Here is a 27,551-nt window from a genome sequence, read left to right as displayed (position 1 = left end):
TAAAGAGTAATGCAATGAACAATAGACAGCATATTCCCAACTATGACTTGCATGCAAGAAATTATGTAAAAGATATCCCAAAAATGCATGATGGAGAAAAGGAGGCAGGCTGGTCTTGTAATGAGAGCAAAAAGCTATCCATCTGTCATCCTTTGCTCTCATTACAAACAGAGGAATGCCTCAAGCTTTTGGATAGCATCCCTATGGAAGATTTATGGGAAGACATGTGCAAGAATTGCAAAAGATGAGAAGGTGTGGATAAGTGACAATCTATACCATTGGTGCCATCTATATCAATGAAATCTACTAACATTTAAGAAATAGTTCACTTTACAATATAAAAACCTCACTGGAGATCAAATTTTTGTAATTCTAATTTTTCTATTGATTTTCTTTCTTAAATTAAAAATTCATTCCTATTAGAGAATAAAAACAAGTTTGGTCCAGGATCTCATCATCACACTTCAGAATGCAACTAATCACATATTAATAAGGAATTGATGATTTCCCTTTTTGTTTAAAAAAAGTATAGAGTATTATTAAAATATAAAATAACATACTTCAACTGAATTATCACATAATGAACAGCATGAGAGAGCAATTAAACACATGAAAACCTCACTCAGAAAAGAATTCAGCATAACTCTGGTCTATTTTGGCCTTTATACAGTGGGATTTCACTACTGAATGGATTGTGTCATTCTTCATCTTTGTTTCCCCAGCACCTAATGCATTGCCTGGCATACAGAAGGAATGTAATAAATACTACTGACTGATTGAATTGCTAGATATGCTTTGTGAGGAGGCAGCCTAAACAATAAGGCAGCCCTTAGAATAGAAGCAATACAAGGACACTCTCAAGGTTTCTCTGAAGAACTTTGGTGTCAATTGTGAGACAGAGAAGACAGGAGCACAAGACAATCTAGCATGATGTGCTTGCATCAAAGAAAGTGCTCTGCTCTAAGAGAAAAACAGAATTTCAGAACCTCAAAAGAAATAGGAGACGCGCAAATTTAGAGATATCTCTATCCCAAATTATGCCCAATCTATAGGAGAGCCTTCCACATTTGTATTGCTCTGATCAACCACAGTTGGACACATTGTACATTAACACTGGCATGATGTCATTTTGGTCCTTTCCAAGTATGAAAAGCAACAACCAATAATAACAATAATAAAGCTCTAAGTGATTGGCCTTTTTATTAGTGCTCATTGTAATTATAATTCTTGATTGGCCAGATCCTATCAGAATCTGATTTATTTGTGGGAATAACTTGAGCCCTTTCCTCTGGGAATTAGGCACTTAATACTTCTAGGCCTGAAGGCTATCATTTACTGATATGAAATGCTAGTGGCTCAAAAGACCTTGGAATACTTAGGATGCTCAGGGAACTGGTATTTGGAAATAACAGAAGGGAGTCACATATCGCGAGTCTCCTTTTCACAAAGTGGATAAAAAGTCCACTCTACCTTTCTTGCTTCTTTGCCTGCTCATTCTTACTTCCTGCCTTGCCTTTCAATATCTTCCCATTGATTATCCCTCAGGCCACGAATGCACTCTCTCCTAACATCTATCTCTTCTGATTTCCTTTAAGATTCAAGTGCCACCTTCAACATTAAGTCCTTTTGTATCTCTCTCAGCTGTTAGTGCCTGCCCTTTCTCCCACAATCACTCTTTATAATATATACTCTTACATCTATAGGTAGTCTACATCATTAGAATATAAGCTATTGGAGAGAAGGAACTGTTCCATTCCCAAGTGCCAAGTACAGTGTTTGGCACACAGTAGGTACTTAAATGCTTAATGACCCATTTCTCTTTTCTCACAAAGCTCAATGCTCTGGGGCAAAGTAAAGGGACAGAGGACATATTCAAGGATGAGGACAGAAAAACAAAGGTTTGGTTTTGGTTTTTTTACCTCATTCCTCAGTTGAAATTTCTCCTTGTCATTTGTTATCTGCCCATATTCCATGTGCTTCATCAAAGATCAGCCAAGGCTAACCATTGTCCCTCTTCTCAGGGTCTTTGCCCCCAAACCCCCAAACCGATAATTTTTAAAAAATGGAAAGTCAAGGACCCTAACGAATAACATGATTTTAAAGGGTAGGCATTGAATAAATACTGCTGAATGAATTAATGACCTGATGTCCCCTCTGCGACTTACTATATGTGACTAATGGCAAATAATTTAACCTCTCTGATGACTTTCTTCATATAAAAGATAAAAGGATTGGATTAGATGTTCCCTAAAATCCTCTGAGCTCCAAGGATCCTTTGAAGTCAGCTCTGACAACACTGAAATAAAAGTTCCACACTGAACTTGAGAAAAATCAGTAGTTAGTATCACTCAGTAGGCACTTATTGAATGTGTACTATGTAACAGCCCAGGCATTATGCTAGTTACTGAAAATACAAGTACAAAAAATAAAATAAAATTATAACTTACCCAAAAAAGAGCTTTTATATTCTAGCAAGGAGAGGAGGGAAGAGGCCTACTATGCTTTATTACTCTGATCCCTACTTATTGTCATTTCACCCTTGTGGTTTTAAGAAAAAGAATATGAATACGTTTGAAAGGTCAGTTAAAGCAATACATTTTATTTAACTACACTACCATTATTTTTGCTTATTATCATCCACAGAGTTGCAAGAGATCAGTACAACCCAATTTCTACTTAAAACTGAAATTAAGAAACAGCAATAGCACCATTTTTGTTTCGGATAATCTACATACAGCTAGCTGCCTGTTCATCTTGTCTTGTTCCTCTTTGAATCCTGTGCTTTCTTTTTAAATAAAAGGCCTCTCCAAATCTTCGATTATTAATAAAGCTATTATAGAATCTTATTCCATAAGATCTAAAGACTCTGAACTCTTCTAATGTTTGGTACTAGTGAAATAGCGAGTTTGGGGTCAGAGGATCTGAGTTACAAATCTAATGCAGTATATGTTATACCTGTGTGACCCTAGGAGAGTCATTTAACTTCCCCATAGTTGTCTTTGTGGTCTCTTCCTGCTCTAAAACTTATGAACCTTTGATTTGAATATCATGATCTCATGAGATCCCTGATAGGTTGACCACAATCTACCAGTAGATCTTGAAACTCTTGGTGGTGCCTACAAGTACCCTATTTCATTGTTGACATCCCCTCCTAGTCAGTGTCTTCCTCCATTAGAGCCCTGTAGGTGACTAGAATTTTTAATATAGTAATCATATGATTTTAGAGAAATATAGTGGTCATATAGTGACATATGACTTTAGAGAAATGAAGACTTGCCCACAAAAAGAAAAGATAAATATGAGAAGAGTCTGTACACTGACACTAGAAGGGCAGTATGGTAATAGAAACATAACATCACTATGATAGAACTCCAAATTTAGTGCTTTTTTTTCATTCTAGAGGGAAGGAGAAAATGATTGGGAGACAAACCTCCAGCTGGCATGGAGGGTAAAAGGAACTGCTCCCACCCTGAATAATTAAAGTTCTTGCCAGAAAGGTTTATCAAAGCATAAGAAATCTGCTATTGGAAAAGGAAATGCCAAGACAGCGCAAACTCATCTTTTTCAAATGTCTTATCCCTTCTAATCTGGGTTTGGGAAATAGGGAATATTGGCAGGAGAATAAAAAGAAGGATCCAAGCTCTGAACACAAAGTTCCTCAGGAGTATCTTGGGAAATAAAAAATGATATCAGATCTCAAATGAAACAAGAGACTAAACCAATACACAGGCAGCCTTAGAACTGATTAAACTTTATGGTTGCAACATTGGGCAGTCAAATAGATGGACTCAAATGATAACCCCAGGATAATATTTTAGAAGGAAATATAGGGAAGGGGGCCTTGGGGAAGATCCAGAAATTCCTAAATATACTAAGATTTGCGAGGGTGGGATGAGAAACATTTTGAGAATGGAAGAAAAGGTCAAAAATGAGGGAATGATAGAAGACAAGAGCTGGGAAGAGAAAATGATTGGACAATGTGGCTCTTCTGGTTTGCCCAAGGGTGCACAAGAAAATTTGATAACAATGATGGGTACAAGAACAGAAATGAAAAGCCAGCTGGAGAAAATGACTCTAGTGACCTTGCCTTAAGGAAGACTTGAAAATGGATGAAGGTAATGATTCTCTGAAATCTTCCATAAAAATAATAATAAAATAATGCACTAGCTACAAGTGCCTCTCAAAATCCCCTCAGGTCTAACCACTTCCATTTCAAATCCAGAAAGACGATGCCCACCCAAGCAAGTTCTAACATCTCACCACTACAGAAGATTGTATCCATTAGATTCTCAAGAAAAGTAAAATATAATTTGTTAAGTAATGATAATGATTTGATATATGATACTTGTGGTCTGGGGGGGCAGGAAATGGAACACTTGTGGAAAATAAAGGATATTTTAGTCAATAATAAGCATTTATATGTATTAGGTTCTTACTATGTGCCAAGCACTGTGCTAAGTTTTAGAGATGCAAAGAAAGGCAAAAATAGCTCCTGCCCTCAAAGAGCTCACATTCTAACTAATGAACTTGTAAACAAAGGTATCAAAAAGCTCTCCCCTATTCAATATTTAAAATAGGTGAGATAGTACTGCTGAGAGAGGGGGCAATCTGCTGGAGAATATGAGATGAAGTGAGATCACTTGTTCATGTAGAGAGGTAAGAATTGGCAAAAAGGGGTACCTCTTCTCAGTCATTAAAGGATGCATGAGGGGGCAGCTGGGTAGCTCAGTGGATTGAGAGCCAGACCTAGAGACGGGAATTCCTAGGTTCAAATCTGACCTCATACACTTTCCAGCTGTGTGACCCTGGGCAAGTCACTTGACCCCCATTGCCTACCCTTACCACTCTTGTGCCTTGGAGTCAATACACAGTATTGCCTTCAAGATCAAAGGTAAGGGTTTTAAAAAAATAAAAATATAAAGGATGCATAAGTTACAAATGGGTGTGCACAGTATCTAGCTACTTTAAAATGTTTCCTCCGATACATGAATGTTTTTTTTCCTAAGTAAACATGGGCCCTCCTCTAGACTAATAAAAGAAAGTAGATCTCATCTATATTGACTATTACACTCCACATCTAATTGGGAAAAAATCAGGTCTTTAGTAAGTCTAGGTGAAAAAGTCACTTATTTTTAATACAGAAACACTTTAATTCTGAGGTCATTGACTCCTTTCGCTCATCAGACTCAAGGCTCAGAGAGAATTTAGGACTCATCCACAGTCAAAAGGCTAGTGGCAGAGCAGAACCCTAAACTCAAACATTCTGCCACCTACCCACCCCACCCAAGGTCAAGCTCTGACACCATAGAATAGTAACTCCAATAAGAACATAATCTTAACATTCTCCAAGATCCAGTTATCAGATGAGGCAGGTGTATCAGAGGGAGAAATCACATGAGAAATAATCACAACTGAAAAGAAATTCTGCCTCTACATCTTTACTCACACTATGCCCTGCCCCACTTGCCTACTGCTATCTTACCCAATCAATAAACTCCAAAACTACATCTTTTACAAAATATCCTCAGTTCCCTTCTCCTCCCACAACTAGAATAATTTTCTCTAACTCTGATTGGATAGGACTTTATAACCTATATTTCTCTTATACATTTAAATTTAATTTGGATTATATCTTATCTATACATTGCTTAACTCTGCTTACAGTTTGTGAATTACTTAGAGACAAAGAGTACGTCTTATTTAGTTCTTTCTTCCCAGAAGCAGCACCATCCTTTACACAGAGCTAGTACTTAATAAATTTTTCTGATGTTGAATGAATGAATGAATGAATGAATGAATGAATGAATGAAATCCAAGCAGGGCAAGAAAACATTAAGGAATGTGCCAAATATAAATGAGGTACTGAGTCTCAAAGAAACAACATTCTTTCTTCTTTGTGCCCTGTTTGGTTATAATGAAGAACTTGGATTATTTGCTGCCAACAGATGCTTGTAGGCTCTCAGTTTACTTATGAGGAAAGTGGTAGGTGTTGGTACAGATGGTACTGGTAAGTTTGGGCGAGAGCAATATGAAGTAAATGGACCAGATGGCATTTTCCCACCTACAGCTAACATCTATTCCCTATACTCAAAATGTCCTACCACCTTCTTTTGCCCTATCTAGATTCTATCATCCATCAAGACCCAACTGTAGCCTTTCTTATCCTTGAATCCTTCCTAGACCACGCTAGCCCACAGTGATCTCTCCTTCCTATGCACTCCTGTAGCACTTATGTATTATCCATAAGAAGCCTTTCTACATCTCTCATATTGGAGTCTTTGGTTATTTAATTTTTCCTCTATTAATGTTTTATTGCTCCATCTAGTCAAAAAGACAGGTGGACTTTACCAAATACCTCTTGAATCCTAGCATTCTGCCTGGGCACACAGTAGAGGTTTCAAAAATATTTGATTGATTTCTTCTGGTCTGCTGATTTTAGAAAACTATTAGTAAGACAGACAACTACTTTGGGCCTTGTTGCCCTATTACTAAATAATGATAACACCAATTATCATAGCCTAACTCTTGGGATGAATGAGATTTTTGAAATTATTTGGAAGAGAAATATATAATGCTGCCAATTATTATTTAAAGCTTTTGGGGCCCTCTTTTTTGGAACACTTAACACCATATGGTAACTAGTCACAAATTGGATCCTTGTAGACCAATGTTTTCCAAACTAATTTGGCCCCAGAATACTTTTAAGCCTTGAAATACATTGACAGAACTCAGAAGTGCTGTTATGGAGAACTGGATAGGTGGTGGAATACTGCCATTGAGGGCACGGTAGGGAGGGGGTAGAAGAGCTGAGTGAATCAGGAACATTTTGGGAAATAAGAGTGGAAATTAAAACTATCTTCATATCTAAAGTTTCTTTCATATGATAATTATTTTGATACATACAATTTAATATTAAATATTTTAGAAGGCAAAATAGTACTAGTTTTAACCATTTTATCCACAATCACTCAGTACACCTGGGCTCCATAAAAACTGAAGTAGGTATAGGTTAGTGTAGACAGTATCTACAATTGAGACAATTGGTAAAATGGAAAGAGCTCTGGCATTATATTGAGAGTAATATTATTTGATTCCTGTTTCTAATAAGACAATAACAAAATTGCCCAACTCAGTTCTTCTGGGCTTCCTTTTTGTTTTCTCCTATGTATTTTCTTAGTGCTTTCTTGGTGTTCATTGATACAAAGAAACTGTAGACCAAGAAAAATCTTTTTACCTTTGCAGGATGTCTTCTCTGTATCTTAAAGTCTTAGAGGGTTACCTAGAGCCCTACAAGGTTAAGTGACTTGTCCAGGGTCATGTACCTGTAATGTGTTAGAAGGAGGACTAGAATCTGGGTCTTCTTGGTTTTGAGATCAGCATTCCATCCACTACACAAGACATGTGTAATTATATAACTATCAAACAAAAAAGAATATTGGCCATGCCTGAAAATGCTTTTATTGTTTTTTACCCAGAGAATTTAGCCAATAACAATGATCTGATTCTTATAACCACATTCAAGGAAGTTAAGCTATGGCCCTTGTACTTGTTTTCTGAAGTGGAGTGATGGGAATGGGAAGGGAGAGTGAGGATGTATCATCAGTCTCACCTAGAGTTACTTCTATTCCTGAATTATGGAAGAGAGAGTTTGGAAACCTCTTCATGCTTTCATACATTTTGTTGAGCTTGCAATCTAACTAGAAGGAAAAAGCAAAGCTCAGGTGCTAAACACCAAATTGCTTATTGGAACAGCTGCCACTCTGAGCTGAGTAAGCAGGACATTCAAGGATGACATCTTCCCCTCACAGTGCTGCAGTCAAAGATTAAGGTTTTGGAAGGAAAAATAAACAACAAGGGATGAAAAATCTAATCATGAAATGTAGAATAACAAAGCAAAAATTCCTCTGCTACCCTTTGGAAGGTCTTCTTACTGAATCACAGACTAAAACACATATAGGAACCCATGATAATTGACTCTGTGATGAAGAGCCTTATTAAGTAAGCTTCAAGGAATGCTTTTCCAAATACCCTTCCTGGAAGGATGGCTGACTGAAGGGCTATGCTAAACAAAGTTGTGGCATAGCAAGTCTTTACTTCAATCTTTGAAGGAGATGCGATCTCATTTACGTTGGTACTACCCCAGGAAAGTAGATAACAGCATACTCATGACCTCTCAGATGTGTGATTCTTATCCATGTCTGTCCATAAACCCTGAACAAGATATCTGCCCAACAGGTTGGGGATTTTCTTCAAGATCTCTTGATATGTATCCATACCACTGAAGCAACTGGGCTGGTTATTAGTTATCCCTCTCTCCAAATCTGCAACCTACCTTCTCTTCCAAGAATATATCTCTCTGATAACATCCTCTTACGATAACCTGTATAGTATATTATAGTTTAAAAAGGACATTCCTCACAACCACCCTATGAAGTATATGGTATAATTATTGTTTTCTTCCCTTTACAAATGAAGAAATAGGTGCTTACTGAATAGAAGTGATTTATCCATGGCCACCCAACTATTTACAGAGTCATAGTTAAAATCTAGGGCTCCTAACTCCAAATCTAGTGCTTTTTTCCACTAAAGGATTGCTTATTGAACACTTCTTATGTTCTTCATTTTCTGGGGAATACTACAAAATAAAAGGAAAAGGCCCATAACTCTCTAGAAGCTTACAGACTAACTGAGCAAATTAAGGCTTTTAAGAGAACTAGAGAAAACAATATAAGGCTGAATACTATCAACTTTTAAACAGGATAGTGAATCACAATTCCTACCAGAATTTAGCTAGTCACTAAAACATTTTATCAAGTACCTACTATGCAAGGCACTTTGCTAAGAGTTGGTGATACAAAGAAGGTATAAGATAATTCCTGCTCTCAAAGAGCTCACAATCTAAAAGAGGAGACAAACTGCAAATAACTAAACGCAGACAAGCTATATACAGAATAAAATTGGAAATTACCAACAGAGAAATGGCACTATAGTTAAGAGGGACTGGCTTCCTAAAAAGTGAGGAGAGAGGTTTTAGTAGGACAGGAAAAGAAACAGGCATCATGGGAGGTAATAGTTACTCAAATCAGGAAAGAGATTAGAACTGAATAAGTAGTTTTGAGAATGATCAGTTTAGATAGGCAGAGTCAAGATGGCAGTGATAGAAAGAATTTTGGTACAGTTCACTGAGAACACCTCCTACACAATGATCTAGAAAAAAGGGACTGATCAGGAAACCTAAGAAAAGTCACAGAGAATCAGTTTTCCAGTTCAGGAAAATTTGAGAGATAGACAAAGTGGGTTTCAGACCTTAAACATAGGGACTGGCTTAGGGAACATGGGTTGCTGTATAAAGAGGTGGGAGCATTCTAATGCTCCAGAATGGAAAAGAGGCTGAGACAGAGAACCAGGTCACATATCACCAGGACAGAAAGAGATCCTGGGGAATCCCTGACCTAAAAATGGGTATGAATGCAATCTGGAAGCTCTGTCATCCATTAATCAGACCTGGGTCAAAGATCCAGAGCAGAGAAGAATAGTCACAAATGAACATAATCTCTAACTGAAAACTAAGGAAAAAAGAAATTCTAGAAACATAGCTATGCAACTCTGAGACCAAGATCAGAAAAGTAACTCATTTATATCTCTTAGCCCAACATGTAAGTCTACAGTGGAATAACCAGAAGTACCAGCCTAAAGAGGTACCATTAATTCAGTCAATCCAAACCTGCAAAACCTCCCAGTGGTCTAAGAGTGACTGAATCCAACAGCATTCTATTAAATTCAATCACAAACAAGCCAACAGATCTATACCTGGGTCAAGAACTTATAGAGATCAGACCAGAAAAGTAGTAAACAGACTTCACCCTATATCACACCAATGTGGAAAATTTGAAAAATTGTAGGACCCTATAGTGATATGTTAAAGCAGAAAGATATAAAAGGATAGAAACTCAAGTCAGATATCACCCCACCCCAATTAAGAAATGCTTAGACCTCACCCTAACATAAAGTCTAGAATCAAGAATTACCTGGAAGAATGAGCCAAAAAAAAAAAGTCATTATGGTAAGGAAGTTCAAAACACAAATACAGATGATGACAATGACTTAAAAACATCTACAAAAGAAAATTGCAAACTTGATACAAGCCAAACAAGAATTCTAAGAAGAGTTCAAGAAAAAAAAGCAATATTATTTTTAAAACCAAATGAGACCATGAAAGAGGCAGGAAATGGATAAAGAAATGAGAACGCTAGAAGAAAGAGATTTAACAGGCTGGCAAAAAAGGTAGAAAATCTTGCTGAAGAAAATAATTTCTTGAAAATGAGAACTGACCAAATGGAAGTGAATGACTCCATGAGACATCAAAATTTAATGATAAAGAAAGCCAAAATAATAAAAATAATAAATAAAAGAACATGTGGAATGTCTCAAAGGCAAAACCTGATCTGGAAAATAGACCAGGGTAAGATGATCAAAAAAAAATCACTGGACTATATGAATATCCTAAACAACAACAACAAAACATCCTAGAAATAATATTTTAAAACTGCACAATTACCTTAGAACAAGAGGGCAAAGCAGAAATTAAAAGAATCCATTGGTCAACTTCTGAAAGAAATTCCCAAATGTAAACTCCCAGGACGGGGGCAGCTGGGTAGCTCAGTAGATTGAGAGCCAGGCCTAGAGATGGGAGGTCCTAGGTTCAAATCTGGCCTCAGACACTTCCCAGCTGTGTGACCTTGGGCAAGTCACTTGACCCCCATTGCCTACCCTTACCACTCTTCTGCCTTAGAGCCAATACACAGTATTGACTCCAAGATGGAAGGTAAGGGTCTAAAAAAAAAAAAACTCCCAGGAATTTTATAATCAAAATCTAAAATTCTCAGGTCCAGGAAAATATACTGCAAACATTAAGAGAGAAAGATTTAATGTACCCTGGAATCACAACCAGTATCACACAAGATTTAGTGGCCACAAGTATAATGAATTGGAGAACTTGAAATATGATTTTCTAGAAGGCAAAGGGTATAGAATTATAACCAAAAATAACTTACCTGGTAAAATTTAATATAATCCTATATGGGATAGGGGAATGGATCTTTAATAAGGATTCCTAAGTAAAAGACAAGAGTTCCACATAGTTTAGAAAACTTCAGTTTCAAACATAGCACTCATAAGAAATATAAAAATGAAAATCTGATTGAGAAATCATAAAGGACTAAATCAGATTAAGCTGCTTACATTTTTATATGGAAAAATGATATATGCAACCTCTCAGAATTTTATCATCACAGGAATCTTAGAGAGAGTCTTAGAGGGCCTGGGTGTGATTTTGTTGTATTTGAATAATATTAAAAAAAAGAATGGAAGAGAAATGTAATGAGAGAGAGGGGGGAAGAGTAGAGGCAATTATCTCACAGAAATAGAGCATTTAAGAATTTATACAATGAAATGAGCAGGGTGGAGGGAGTGGGAGATACTTCAAATTCACTGTCATCTGAACTTGTTAATGAAGGGGAAATACACATACACAGTTGGGTATAGAAGTTCATCTAACTCAAAAGAGAAGCAGGAAGGAAAGAGATTAAGGGAACTGGGAGGAGAATAAAGGGGAAGTGAATAAAAGCAAACATAGATTAAGGGAGGAAGTTGCCAGATGCAAAACAAACTCTTAAAGGAGAGGACTTAGGATGTAAATACACAGTTAGGAATTATAGCTGTGAATATGAATGGGGCAAACTTGCCTACAAAATAGAAAAGAAGAGCAAAATGAATTAAAAAACAGAATCCAACAAAATGCTGTTTACAAGAAACACACTTGAAACAAAAGGATAAGGATAGAATATAAGAGGCTGGAACAGAAAAGATTATGCTTCAATTGAAGTAGAAAAGGCAAGAAGGGGTAGCAATCATGACCTTAGTCAAAGTGAAAGCAAAAATAGACGTAATTAAAAGAAATCAACAGGGAAACTATATTTTACTAAAAAATGCTATAAATGAATTCATAAAGAAAAAATTATTAAATGAGTTAAAGAAGCAAATATATAATAAAACTATAATAGTAGAAAACTTAATTTACCATTGCCAGACTAGATAAATATAACTTTAAAATAAGAAAGAAGTTAAGGGGATGAATAGAATTTTGGAGAAGTTAGATATGATAGCTCTCTGGAGAATATTTGTTGGGAATAGAAAAGTATACTTTATTCTGGGCTATGCATGGTACCTTCATCAAAAACTACCATGTGTTAGGGCCTAGAAACTTCACAAAAAAATACAGAGAAGCAGAAATATCAAATGCATCTTTTTCTGGCCACAATACAATAAAATTACACAAAGGATTCTTGAAGCATAACTTAAAAATAATTGGAAACTAAATTGAATTGTAAAAAATAGGTGGATCAAAAAAATCATAGAAACAATAGTTTCAATAAAGATAAAAACAACAATAAAACAACAAACAAAAATTTGTGAGACATAGCCAAAGTAGTGCTTCTAGAAAAATGTCTGTTTCATTCATCAGTAAAAGAAAGAACAATGAATTGGGAATGCTACTAAAAACTTAGAAAACCAACACTTTTTTAGAAAGTTAAATATCAAAATAATTCCAAAAATAAAAATTATCTGAATTAACAAAACAAGAAATAGAATACTTAAGTTATCCTATCTTAGAAAAAGAAAATAAATAAGGCATAAATTAACTCCCCCAAAGGAAAAAAATTCAACACAGGTAGACTTACAAATTAATTTTACTAAATATTTTAAATTTTGTATTCTTATTTTCAATTCCAAACCCTCTCTCCCCCTTCCCTATGCAGGAAAAAAATAAGAAATTTTACACTCATTCTGCATGTGATCTACTAAACATTTAAGAACATTTAATTCTAATACTATGTAAACTTTTTGAAAAAATAGGTAAGGAAAGTTCTATTCATTTTACTTTGCATCATTTCCTATAATCCTTGCCAGGCTTTCCTGAAACCATTCCTTGTATAATTTCTTACAGCACATATCCCAAAAGAAAAAATTATAGGACTTAAAGACTAACTCAAAAGAGGGAAGGAAGGAAAACCAAGAGTCTAAGACATTATCATTGCCAGGATAAGTTTGGAAAAGAAACTAGTTTAAAACTGAAGATGAACTTAAGATATATTCAGGGGGGAAAATTCATCTAAGATGGCAAGCAAATGTAAATATGGAAACTGAATTAAGAGGAGATATTGAGACTAGATATTACATTGAAGAAAGATGGGATGAATTCCTTCAAATCTTAGAAGATGCTGTGATATGGGAAAAGATAAGAACCTCTAGGAAGTTCAAAGGAGCAGACTTGATCATAATGTAAGGAAATATTCCCTATCACTTAGAGACCTAATCAAGAATATAAGTTCCTGGAAAATAACTATTCAGAACTGTTAAAAACTAGTGGGTTTTCCCTCAAAGATCTTCAGTCAGAGTCTAGGAAAGTTCTATGGTAACTATACTAAAAAGGGCATTCTTGTCTAGGCACCAGTTAGACTAGATAAGACTCTGAGGTCTTTTCCAGCTCCAATATCTACTGTGTGAAGAATAATTGAACTCCTACGAAGGAGTGAGTTCCCTAAGAGAAATGTAGAGAAAGTAAGAAACAAGTAAAAGCATTAGCTTATATGGAAAGAGGAAAAAGAGGATTCAGTGATAGCCCTTTGAACAACTACAAAATACTATGAAAATTAAGGAAGACAAATTAAGTGAAGATGTATTCATTGTTCATGTCCAAGTCATATTAATATGATAAAAGAAGTATACTACCTAAATTAATTGATACATTTAATATCATACCAATCAAACTTCTAGGAGACTTCTTTGTAGAACCAGAAAAAGCAAGGTCAATATATCTTGAAGAAGAAAAGGTCAAAAATTTCAAAGGTAAGAATAGAAAAAGTAAAATGAAATAGACCTAGTAGTGCCATATTTCCAACCGTTCTTTAAAGTAAAATCATTAAAACTATTTGGTGCTGGTCTTTTTAGTAGAAAAGTTAATCAATAGAGAATTCTTTGATAGAATGTTGGTTTATTTCTTCTTCACATCCTCAGTACCTAAAAAAGTCTTTATCCATAGGAAGTAGTTAATGAATACTTGTTGAACTGAAGTGACTTTTGAAATGAGGCAAAGCATTTGTGGCTGAAAAAGTAGGAAATGGAGGGAGCACAATAGTCTGGAAGCCAAAAGTATGTTTCAAGAAAGATAGGTACATTTTAAGATTCAATCCAACCATCATCTTCCACATTAACTCTTTTCCAATCCTCCAACTGCTGATATCCCTCCCTTCAAACTACCTTGTATTTGACTACTTTGTATTTATTCAGTTTGTATTTATGCTATATGTATTTATATCTGTATCCTTGTTCTTCATAATAAACCATAAGTTTCATTCAAGTAAAAAGTGTTTCATTCTTTGTACTTGTGTCCCCTGTACCTGTCACAATGCCTGGTACATGGTAGGTGCTTACTAAATGTTGATTGTTTGAGAAGATAATTAACTGTGATGAATACATGAGAGCTCTTGAAGATCAGTAGAAACCTTAGGTAATATAAGAAGCATGTTTCTACAATGAAAAGGTAGAATGCTATAAAAACCATTTTGTATATTATAAATTGTTGTTTAAATGTCAACTGTTGTTATTACAAATCTGATAATAAGGGACTGTTTCTGAGTCTATAATGGCTAAGATACTATGTCTCTTTTCAGTTAAGGAGCCCCTCTACTCTGGATGCAGATTGGATTTAGTCCTGGGAGAGCCTAGCTTTTAATGAGGAGGGATCTCAGTTTCCTTTTCTCGTGTTCTTCAGACATACTACAGAGATACATTATTTAAAACTTGGGTTTGGGCTCATGCCCAGGTCTCCCCAAAGGGGGAGTAAAAAGGATTCTCATTTGCAGAATAAGGCAGGTGTGGGAGGGGTATTTTGCTAAAGAAACCTCTTAAGATTTAAAGTAAGAAATCCTTTCAGCATTGGACCACCACATGATCAGAAGCAGCTAGGAAATCCATCATCCCCAAAAAGTACAAGAAGTGAGTCACAGTATCCCGTGAGTCCCCATAAGTTTTCAGGGAAGCCCTGAGTTAATGCTCCATTGAATGGCCCCTGTAGGCCTATTTAAACTCTATTACACAAACAAGTTCACTGAAAGAAGCACATCACTTTAGATTTCATTGTCAGGTATGAACATTTAAGAGGCTTACAATTCCTTCTTCCCAACACGCTTGCCACATGGGAAAGATTCCTCAGTACAATGTTCTATTTGTCCCCTTTATACTTTTCTTCACCTTTAGCATAATTTATCAAAAAAAAAGGTAGCAGAACATGAATTGATCAGTCTCCCTGTTTTAATTTAGCAAGACAGGTCATAATGGCTTTGTTCCTTGGCCAGACATGCCAGAGAGCTATTTCCACTTATTAATGTGACTTGACTTGGATAGTCATAATTACTCTGACAAGATAAAGAGAATTAGTTAAAACTTAATTAAAACCACATGGCTAACAAGTATGGCTCTGTGTGTGTGTTTCTGTGTGTGTGTGTGTGTGTGTCTATGTGTTTAGGGACTCAAATTCTTTGTTTTGGGTTTTGCTAGTAGGGAAGGAGGTTCTGCCTAGTTATATCACAAGGCGCCAATTAATGAAGTGAGTTAACACAGGTCATAACTTGCCAGATCAGAAGCAAAACTCAAAAGGAAATGAAATTAGCAGCACTGACACCTGTCCACCGAAGCCTAACTAAAAAAAAAAAAAAACAAGAACAGGCTCCCCAGTGACACAAAAAAGATGGCAAACCATATAAACTACTAGATATAATGGAATGTGTTTTATCAGTATGCCAGTCCTAAAGAATTAAGTCTTCATTGATTTAAATAAAGTATAAACTTCTCTGTTTGGCATCTAAAGTCCTTCAAGTCATGTCAACTGAACAAGCATTTATTATACACCTATTATACAATAGGAACTATGTAAGTTGCAAAATACAAAGAAAGACAAAATGTAGTTCCTGTTCTCAAGAAGATCACATTTTAAAGAGGGAGACAACACATAAAAACCATGTCCACACCAGATAAACTAATCTATTTTTCCATACTGATTTTATATGGTTCCTTTCTGTACTCTTTGGAACCAACTGGAACTTACTCTTCCTGACATACAACATTCCATTCTCCATCTCTGTGCCTTCACACATGTTGTCTTCCATATATGGCATACTTTCCCTTGCAAAGTACCCCCCCTTAAAAGTCCTGGTTCCCCTGGAGGTCAACACATATGCCCTCTTCTATCGTGTATTCCTTTTTGGTCTTATACACTGTAAGTGCTCTTATTGCCCCTTAAAATTAGATTATATTTGCTCTGTATAAATTTTGTTCACAGTGAATAGCTTATACCCCCTGGTAAAATATAATATACACACCCTCAAGATCAGATACTATTTCATTTGTATTCTTGCATCTTCCATAACTAACGCAATTCTTTGCACATAATAAAATCTTAAAAGGTCTAAGAGGAGCCTGGTAAGAGAACCTTCTAAGGAAAATTTTGTTCTACCAAGTCAAATGCTTTTTTAGGATAGACAAATATGGTGCCATTATGTGTCTTCTGCACTTTTGAGTGAACATAAGGACTATTAAATCATAGTGCTTAAAAAAAAGTGTGTTGGGTTATAATGAATCCCTGCTTAACCTTGGCATTAGAAAAAGAACGAATATATTCATCTTTACAAAAAAGAATGATGAAGAATTTTCTTCAAATAACACCAAGAGATTATAACAGCCTCTCTAATTTCAGTCATTTCTACACAATGGTGACCATCAATGAAGTATCCATAAAGATGATTGTTGAAATAGTCAACTCTACAAGGATTCTCAGGACAATCAATGCAACTGGTCTACCAACCATGAGAATTAGTGAGCAGAAACTTGCAGTTCCCTCCTGTATACAATGGAAATAAAGATGTGATGAAAACTTCACAAGAGATCACATGTTAGATGTAGAGTATGCAGAAGACCAAGGCTATCTAATGATGTAGAGGCATTCCATTGAGAAAAGAGATACTCAGTAGACCTGTAGCGAGGATAATATACAATGGGCTAACCATTCAACTAATAGACTAGGTTCCCCAGGATTATAATAGCCAACCAGAAGGCCAAAAATTGGGTGAAATGAACCAGCATTTAAAAAGGACTAGATTTTAGTGCTCTTTAGATGATCCAATATAGAAAGAGTACTCATTCCATCTTGCATCTGCTAACTTGCCTAGTTCCAACTCCATGGAACAAGATGCCCCTCCCAAGAGTCACTTCCAAATTCACAGCCATGCTGCTAACTCAAACTTTAATTGACTCCATCTCCCTCAGTCTCCTCTCCCTTCTGACTTGAGGTTTGGATGGTAAGGTACCAAAGTTCTCCCAAGCCTTCCTTTGTAGAGAGCAAAAACTAGACTCTTATCTCACTCCACTCTACATTTGCTGCCCTACCTGGATTTCAACTCCATAGGATATTCCTCTATATCTAATACTCCTTCACCTCTCTTTCATCTCTTCCTGTCCCCTTCTGTTGGTTGTCTCACTCTTTAGATTGTCAGCTCCTTGAGGCAAGGAACTCTCTTTATTTTCATTAATTTTATTCCCAGCATTGAGTATAGTACCTGGAATACAGTAGGAACTTAATGTTTATTTGATTGGATTTGATTTAGAAAGAGAATTTGTATTCAAATAATGAATGTCAATATGACCATAGTTTCCTCAAAAGTTAATGAAGAAGTATCTATCAATTATAGAGGTAGTATGATGTAGTAGATAAAGTACTAGGTTTGAAGTGAGGAAGACTTGGGTTTCAAACTCAAATTCTTACAGCTATTAACTAATGTCATCCTGAACAAGTTATTTAGCTTCAGGCAAAGTTCAAGAACTATCTACTCTTGTAGATCAGCTGGGTTGTAATCTATTTTGTTGGAGGGATTCTCTACCCTGGGATTCAATGATACTGGTTGACAGCTCATAAAAAATGAAGTTTGAGGTTGTTAGATTAAATGACTCCTATGGTCCTTTTGTCCCCATATCCTTTGGCTCTCTCTAGTGTGTTCAATAATTAACTATTATATTGATTATCAAGGTTCTTTCCTTCTATACTTCAGGCCATTTTGTTTTTTACTATTACCTCTACCAAAATGATCATACTGAAGTCCATTGACAAGATGAAGCCTAAACTTTTTTAAGTCACTTCTTGGTGGACAGTTCTGAACCCATTTCCAATACCTCTATTAATTTAAAATCCTGTCATAACAATATAGAGACAACTAAAATTGGGGATTGGCTTGGCCTGTAGTCCCTAGCAACATTACTATTATTTTCATCACAACAAAGTTCATTATTATAAATGGCTTGATAAAATACATTTTTTTTAGCCAGAATTCCCTTTGTTATGGATTGTCTCAAGGAATATCATCTTGAGAACTGATATACTTTCATTTGCATGTAATATATAAAATTGGTTGAGATATATACTTTTTATATTCATCTTATTCATTTATATTCTTCAAGGACATAGATAGAAGATGAGAATTTGGTTACCATCAATTAGCCATGTAGAGAAACATATTGGAAATAGTGACTCAGAGAAATCACTCAGCAGAATGACTAGCTAGGTCGAGACATAATGTTCAGTCAATTGTTAGTTAAACAAAATAAAGATCAACTTGGTTTATCAAAGGAAGCATCTATTCAATGTTGAAGTCATGTTTATTAAAGAACTTTTATGGGCAGTTAGTGAGACCAAAAGGAAAAAGTTAAATTTATACTTCCATACTTGTGAATTATGTTGAATTTATTCTCACTCATATACCTCTTTGAGAAGCTTTTTTAGGTATGTCACTCCCTCACAGATATCTGATAGAGGATCATTAGGAGAATGTGAACCAGATTTATGTGTGAATTATGATGTCTTTATTGTTTTTGTATTTGTTTTAATATGTAAATCCCTATGATGTCATTATTATTTCTTTTGTCTTATTGCTAAGTAAATGATTCATCTTCTACCAATGATTGGGTAAATTGCATTTTTCTCCCAATAATAGAAAAATTCTGGTGCCCATATTTTTCCACTTATAAGTGACACTGATCTCTTTTCTGTTCTGCACACAAATATTCCATATTCAAACTCTACATTTTCAATGAATGTCTCCCATCCTTAGAATGCCCTCCCTCCTCATCTCTATCTCCTGATTTCCTTGACTTACTTCAAGTTTAAGATAAAATCTCACCTTTTGCAAGGTTTTCCAATTCCCCTTAATACTAGTGCCATCCTTCTGATATTATCTCTAATTATATATAGATAATATAGTGTATGTATATACAGATATACAAGTTATATATATATATATTTAAATCATCTGCATGTTATATATGCATACACATCTTGTTTGTACATACTTATTTGCAAGCTTTCCTACTATTAGACTTTGAGTTCCTTGAGGACAGAGCCTATTTTTGTATTTCTTTGTTTCTCTAATACTTACTGCAGTACCTGTCATATAGAAAGCATTTAATAAGTTCTCATTGAGTTGAAATAACTAAAAGTTTTCAAATTCTCCATCTACATATCGCCAAAGCATACTGTGTTTTCTCTTCACTCCAGTATTCTACAATGCATCACATTTAAATGAGCAGCTACTATCTCAGAACTCTAAGTCAGTCTTAACTTTAGTAACTACTTCTCTTAGAACTCTAAACAGATACCAACTCCAGACCAGTGAATTGTCAAGGCAAATTGTTTCTGGACTAGATGGCCACTGACTGATGTCCCTTTCTCCTCTAAAATTCTCTGACAGCCAGATTGTCTATGACAATCACAGAGTCTCAGAGGAAAAAGGATAACAGTAGCCATCTGGTCTAATGCTTATTTGAACAGAGTTCTCTCTTAAAGCATATGTAACATATCGAGATTTTACTTGAAAGATTTCTAGGGAGAAAGAATCCACTACTCCCTGAGATGGACCTTTCTACTTTTGCATAAGTGGCACAGAGGATAGAATGCTGGGCTTGAAGTCAGGAAGTCTAATCTTCCAAATCCAAATCCAGCCTCAGACACTGACTAGCTGTGTGACTCTAGGCAAGTCACTAATCCTGTTCACCTCAGTTCCTCATCTGAAAAATGAGCTGAAGAAGAAAATGATAAACCATTCCAGTATCTTTGCCAAGAAAACCCTAAAATGGGATCATGAAGAGTCAAGCATGACTGAAATGACTGAACAAAATATTATTAAAGAGAAGCACATAAATCATCAGCAATTCTGTATATTACTAACAAAATCCAGTAGGAAGAGATAGAAAAAGAAACTCTGTTTAAAATAACTGCAGACAACATAAAATACTTGGGAGTCTATATGCTAAGACAAATCCAGAAATTATAGGAATGTAATTACAAAACACTTTTGGCACAAATAATGTCAGATCTAAACTACTGAAAAAATACTAATTGCTTATAGATAGGCCAAACCAATATAATAAAAATGACAGTCTTACCTAAATTAATTTACTTATTAAGTACTATACAATCAAATTACCAAGAAAGCTGTATAAAGGTAGAAAAATAATGAAATTTATCTGAAAGAACAAAAAGGCAAGAATCTCAAGGGAATCAATAAAAGAAAATTGAAAGTACCTAGCACTATCAGATCTCAGATTGTATTACAGAGCAGTAATTCTGAACAATCTAGTACTGACTAAGAAATAAAGTGGTGGGTCAATGGAATAGATTAGGTACACAACAGATGGTATTATATGACCATAGTAATTTAGTATTTGATAAATCCAAAACTCCAAGCTTTTGAGACAAGAACTCACTGTCTGACAAAAAATTGCTATGAAAACTGAAAAGCAGTTTGGCAGAAACCAGGTATAGATAACCATTCACACCATATACCAAGATAAGGTCAAAATAAGTATATGATTTAGACATAAAGAGTGATATCAATCAGAAGCAAATGAGGGGAGCATGAAGCATTTTGCTTATCAGATCTATGGCGAAAGGAAGAATTTGGGACCAATAAGAGATAAAGAGCATTATAGGATATACAATGGAGAATTTTTATTACATTAAATTAAAAAGAGTTGGCACAGGTAAGGCCAGCCTAGCTTAGAAGAAAATCAAGAAACTGAGAAAGTTCAGAGCAAATTTCTCTGATTAAGACTTTATTTCTAAAAATACATAGGGAACTGAGTCAAATTTATAAGAATAAGTCATTTCTCAATTGACCTGTGTCAAAGAATATAAAAAGGGAATTTTCAGAAGATATAAAAGCTACATATAGTCATATGAAAAAAGGTTCTAAATCACTTGATTAGAGAAATACAAATTAAAACAACTCAGTTTGGTTAATATAACAGAAAAGGAAAATGACAGAAAAGGAAAATGGAGAGGATGTGGAAAAATTGAGACACTAATGCACTGCTGGTGGAGATGTAGAATGATATAACCATTCTGGAGAGTAATTTGGAACTATACCCAAAAGGCTATAAAACCGTGCATATTCTTTGCTTTAGAAAAACTACTTCTGGTCTGTATCCCGAGATCAAAGAAAAGGTGAAAGGACCTATGAGTTCAGAATTAGTTATGACTCTTTTTTGTAGTGGCAAAGAACTGGAAATTGAAGGAATGCCTACTAATTGGGGAATGGCTGAACAAGTTATGGCATATGACTGTGATGTATTACTATTGTGCTATAAGAAATGATGAGAAAAAAACCTAGGAAGACATAGAAACTGATGCAAGGTAAAATGAGCAGAACCAGAAGAACATTGTGACACAGTAACAGCAATATTATATAATGATCAACTGTGTATAATTAACTGTTCTCAGCAATACAGAAAAATCTAAAGGAATTATGATGAAAAGTGCTATCTACCTCCAAAAAAAGAATTTATGAAATCTGAATTCAGGTCAAAGCATACTTTTTAATATTCTTTATTTTTTATGGGGTTGTCTGTTTTCTTTTGCAATAAGCTAATAGAAAAATATTTTATGTTTTGTGTGTATGCATATATAATTTAGAGTAAATTCCTTGCCTTCTCACGGAGAGGGAGGACAAGAAGGAAAGAATTTGGAATTCAAAAACTTTTTAAATTAATATTTGAAATTGTTTTTATGTATAATTGATAAAAATGAAAAAAATTAACCAAAATATTTAAGAAACTTTTTAAAAATTATTACAGGGAGGGATACAATTGCTGCCTCCAAATATTTAAAGAAAAATCATATAGAATTGGGATTAAAGTTGCTCTGGTTGGCACTACAGAGCAAGATTATAACCAATGAGTAATAATTACAAAGGACCAGCTTTTAACTTAATATAAAGAAAAACATCCTAACACTCAAAGCTGTCCAAAAGTAGAATGGGCTAACTGAGGAGGTAGGGAGTTCGTTCTACATTATTGAAGGTCTTTAAGCAAAGGTTGATCTTTCACAAATTTATAAATCACCTATCACAAATACTACAGAGAGCATTTGTGTTTTAGATCAGAGTCATACCTGATGACTTCTCTTCTAATTCTACTATTCTAGGTGATTACATGATTCTAACTCAAGTCTCATGTCTCTTGATCCATATCAGACAATTCTTAAGTCACTAAATTGGTTTTTCCCCCCAGACCTCATTACCTCCACAGTTGGCACTGTGGGCTTACCTCACCCCTGCATCTTCCAATTGCATTTAGAAAAATCAGAATTACATAGACTGCAGGAAGAAGGAAAATTCCAAAATTAAAATTGCTAGAAAAGTTTCCATTTCCAGAAAAAAAAAAGCCATTGTTTTCAAAGATCTGTAATGAGGTTACATATCTAAAGTCCTGGCAATCCTGCTCAAAAAAAAACCCTCCACAAAACAAGCCTATGTGAAGAGAGACTAGTATTTCTTTCAAGATGCAAATCTGCTGGGTAATTTGTCTTACACACAAAAACATTAACCTTTGGAATCCAGTGTCTCTGTTAATAAAGTAATATTCAGCTCACACCATCGGCCACCTCATGGCATCCTGTTGGAGTGTAATGCAGTAACATCCCATTTGTCAGTGAGGTCAACTCCTTAGGCACTACATAATTTGGAAATGTGAAAGATCCCAAATTATCTTTTCCTAAGGTGACAAATCAGGTATAGTACTCACAAGCCCAGACATTTTGCACACTGAAATAAACAAAATGCAACTGAATTAAGGGCATCAATCTCTTCACAGTTTAGCAAAAACAAGTTTATTTCTTATCCCAGAAAACAATTCCTTAGACTTGATTCTGGAGACCAATTCATTAATCTTATTGTGTCAGAGAGAAGATTAGGTACAATTGCTAATCTATCCAGCAAGAATAAAGCATGGCCATGACCCAGAATTGCACGAAGGAGACATCTATACTTACTTATTCTCTTATTTAAAATGCAGAGTGAATATTCTTCACTCTTGAAATCAGATCATCCTGCTGCTGTTTTATCCAAAGGCAATGCAATAGCAAGCAGAGCACATTTTCACAGTTCCACAATCAACTAAAAAATGCAGAAAATACATGATTCCACTGCGTTTGCTGCTTGTTGATCATAAAAAAGCATTTGACTTGGTAGAGCAAAATGTAGTCTTATAGGATCTCCAACAAATGTCTTTCATGTTGATGTTAAGATCATATAAGATTCCTTGACAGCTGCAGTTACAGATACATTTGTTTGAGTAAGGCATAAATGTGTCCTCACTTCATCATCCTCATAGAATACGTCCAACATATGGAAATCTAAATGGAAGAGTTTCCTCACATTGGAAAGGTCCTTCAGATGCTAGTTTGCAGATGACAATGCATTGATTTCAAGTTCCCAGTATACTACTGTGCCTCCTCATTGAAATCAATGACCACTTGAAGGAAAACCAGACAAACATTCCACAAAAGAAAAAAATTAATTAATTAAAAATGCCTGATATCACTATGTGACCCTGAGCAACTCACTTGATCCCCATTGCCTACCCTTACCACTCTTCTGCCGTGGAGCCAATACACAGTATTGACTCCAAGATGGAAGGTAAGGGTTTTTTTTTTAATGCCTAATATCCAGATTATGATAGAAAGTACAGAAACAACCCAAGACTTTATTGGTAGTGGGTAGTAGTTTCAAACTCAAATAAAGGGATCCCTGTGCATTCTGACTTAGGAAAGCACAAATAATATCTATGTTATATTACATATTTTTATTTATTTGTGAAGCATTTCCCAATTTGATTTTCATCTGATTTGACTCCGTTCTTTTGCAAAGAGAGTCTGACACCTCTAGCGTAGGGAATTCCCTCTGCCAATACAGATTAACAAATCCTGTATAATTAAAGTCTTAGAGAATTGCCTAGAAGGTAATTGTCTAGAAGGTAATTGGTTTGTCCCTGGTCACACACCTAGCATGAGCCAGAGACACGATTTGAAGCTGGGTCTTCATGATTTCCAGTCTGGCACTGTCTATTCTACTGCTTTGGACTCAAAGGACACCATCCCCCACCTAAAAAAATATGCCTTTCATAGTCCTCCTTATTCTTTGTGCCATCCCTCTGAAATTACCTCCAACTTATTATGCATATACCCTGTTAATTCATAGCTCTTTGCATATTGTCTCCCCATCTTAGACTGTGAACTCTGAGCACAGGGAATGTTATTTGTGTTTCTTTGTATAGCCAGCACTTAGCAAAGAACCCGGCACATATGCTAGTTGGATGAATCTCCAATGAGTTGGTCTAACAGTCTACACATCACATACAAGCACTGAAAATTAAAAATGAGGAAAGAAAGAACTGAATAGAAGGAAGAGAGCAGACTAGATTGAATTTTGGGAACATGTGCACTATTTTTAGCAATTTCAAATTGCTCATTGCCCCCTTTCCCCTCATAATACCCCTTTTTTAAAAAGCTTTAATTTTAAACAGCATTATTTTTCTGGAGATGTGATATAGCTATGAATCAAAGACCATTACAATCTCCATAGTATCAAAATTATAGATAAACTAAAGAAAACATTAGGAGGGGGGAGGGATTGGAGGTAATTTGAATGGCTGTGTTTATGTCTCAGCAGAAATTGGGGCACTAATCGGGACCTGATTAAGTGGTTTTGTCTAGACTTAAGAAAATGATGGAATCAATGTTAATAATTCAGTTTAAACTTAAAAGCTGTCATGAATACATTTTTTTCAAAGAGCTGGTTTGTTAAACATTTACCAGCACACCTGTGGCTGTAACATTTTCAGCTCTGACTGGCACATAAGAAATTCTGTGAAAGAGCTCACGGGACATGTATGCTCAAAAAAATAGAGATGGACTAGTTACACAGAGAGGGTGAACGATAACAGATGGACAGCCTGAGGGCTACATTACTACCATGTAAAGTTTTAAATTTTGGTTGGTTTTCGGTTGTTTTGGGGGGGGGGGTTTTGGGGGGTTGCTTTGTTTTTCAAAACCTGGAGGAAAGCCTGCAACACTTATGGTAGGTGCTTTAAGGAAGATTTATTGAAGGGGCTGAACAAGAATCTTATAGAATAAAATATGCATTGTTATTATGCATATAGTTAGAGGGAATGACCATCCTGATAAGGTGACAGAACCATAAGCCAATGACATCTGTAGTAAATCGTGTGTGTGTGTGTGTGTGTGTGTGTGTGCGTTACTTTGTTACTTAAAAAAAAAAACAGGATGACTGTAGAATATATGCAATAAAAATATTGTTTCTATGTTATTCTACAGGGTGAAGCTATGCTTCACAGTGAAGAGGAAGCTAACCTCAGTGTCAGGGGAAACCTCAATTCACATTCAGTGTCTCTTAATAAATTCTTGTTGAATTATTGAACCAGGGCCTCTCAGTGTCTCAGACAACTCTCTAAGACATTAAGTTGCAGAGAAGGTACCCATAGAATATATATAAAGAGTTTTAAAGTTTACAAAGCATTTTATATAGGTTAACTCATTTGATCCTCACATCAGTCCTGGGAGGTCAATATTTTCGCTTTACAAGTAAAGAATCTGAGGCCCAGAGAGCTTAAATGATTTGCCCAGAGTCACATAGCTAGAAAGTGTCTGAGGCCAAATTTGAAATCATATTTTCTTGATTCCAAGTCCCATTTTCGACCTTCTATGCTACCTGGCTACCTATGCCAATGAGAATCACAAGAATTCTATTCCAGGAGTTCCTTGTACTAGTAAATTACAGAGCCAGCCCCCCCCCCAAAAAATGATAATAATAAATTTGCTTTAGACTCTCATATCTGGGTCAATACTCCTCTTTCCAAAAGAATTAACATGTCACTTTATTTCAGATGATCTCTCATGTTTGTTTGTTTTCTGGTTAGGGCCCAGAAGCAAACCTCTATGCATTAATGATAACTCACATTTGAATAACAATTTGGCATTTTGACTCATAAAATCCTGTGAAATAGGTGTAAAATGCCATTATCCCCATTTTTCAGGTGAAGAAATGCATTCAGATTGTCTGAGTATTTTCCCATTCTCACTCAGCTAAGTGAGTGTGTCAGAGCTGGTACTCAAACTCCAGGTTCATGTATTCAGATCTGATCTTGATTTATAAATATGAGTTACAACAAGGACATCAGGCAATTTGAACACAGCATGGGTTTAAAAATCACCTAATAAGTTTATATTTGTTTACTTTTAAAGCAATAAAGGAACTTGGGAAATTTTCACAGTGCAAAATTTTTTTCACTCTGCAAGGAGACATGGGTAAGATGCCCAATAAATTCAAATCACTTTGTCAAAATATTTAAACACCTACAATGTACAGAGCATTTTACTACTTTAAATTCAAGTACACCACAAATCTAATGACTTTTTAGAAACTTTTAAAAGAATTTATTTTTCAGTAATTTCATTCTATATTTTACCATAACTTTTTTTTGCTAACTCCAATTCTCTAAAAACAAATAAGAAACTCAATGCACTTGTTAGATAAGGTGTTCAAGAGATGGAAAAAGTTCAGAATATGGACAAAACAGTTTGAGGAGGGAAGGAGAGGGCAAAATGCATGTGAAAATGAAAATGCCATGTTATCCTGGAAAATCAATGAAAGGGGAATGACTTCTGGGCCATATCTATCTGGCTAACTTAGATGAAACAATTTGTATACTAATTCTGCAAGGAGTAGCATCCAACATGAATTTCCATTACAACCAATTATGAGGCAAAATATGTCAAATGTTCAAGTGAGATATAGTCCCATAAAGTCTCAATTCTTTACTTTTTAAACAATGTAAATCCAATCAAAATATTCTTTTAGATGGGTTTTCAGTTGAACTATATTCATATTTCTGAACTAGGCAGACTATAGTGTGGACAGTTTCAAATAATCCCTTTTAACTGTCAAACTTTATCACAAGTTTGAAACGTTGCACCCAGATCAAAAAGTTTAATTTTATGACACTAGTAGCCCCTCCCACAGAGATTGTAGGCACCATTACTATACCTTTAAGATTGAATGGAATCTTGGAGTGACAATTTAACTGTCACTCTG

This window comes from Gracilinanus agilis, chromosome 6, assembly GCF_016433145.1.
Source record: "Gracilinanus agilis isolate LMUSP501 chromosome 6, AgileGrace, whole genome shotgun sequence".
Classification (NCBI taxonomy): domain Eukaryota; kingdom Metazoa; phylum Chordata; class Mammalia; order Didelphimorphia; family Didelphidae; genus Gracilinanus; species Gracilinanus agilis.
This window is presented reverse-complemented; position numbering follows the sequence as displayed.